This window comes from Mandrillus leucophaeus, unplaced genomic scaffold (genome assembly GCF_000951045.1).
Source record: "Mandrillus leucophaeus isolate KB7577 unplaced genomic scaffold, Mleu.le_1.0 Scaffold672, whole genome shotgun sequence".
Lineage (NCBI taxonomy): Eukaryota > Metazoa > Chordata > Mammalia > Primates > Cercopithecidae > Mandrillus > Mandrillus leucophaeus.
Window position 1 is genome coordinate 1 of NW_012107275.1, and position 353 is coordinate 353.

The window sequence follows — 353 nt, forward strand, 5'->3', positions numbered from 1 at the left end:
GCAGGATGGGAGATCCCTGCTGCCTGCGCAGCCTGGCTGGGCTGCAGCGGGGCGACGGCCCCTGCTCCCTGGCCCACGAAAGCCCCCGATGGGAGAGCCCCCGGCTCGCAGGGCATGTGGGGTGCGGGAAGCCCCATTCCCCATGCCCCGGTGTGGGTGAAGGCGATAGAGGAAGGAGGAGGGTGACACCCTCTGGGGTGTCAATAACCACAGTGGCCTCAAAGAGCTCAAATGAAAGGAAGAATTGCACGTCTCTCAGTTCAAGTCCAGAACTAGAAATGATTAAGCTTAGTGACGATGTAGAATTTTCATGGCTAGAGAGAAATAATGCTTGGCTTCAAAACTTGGAAGGA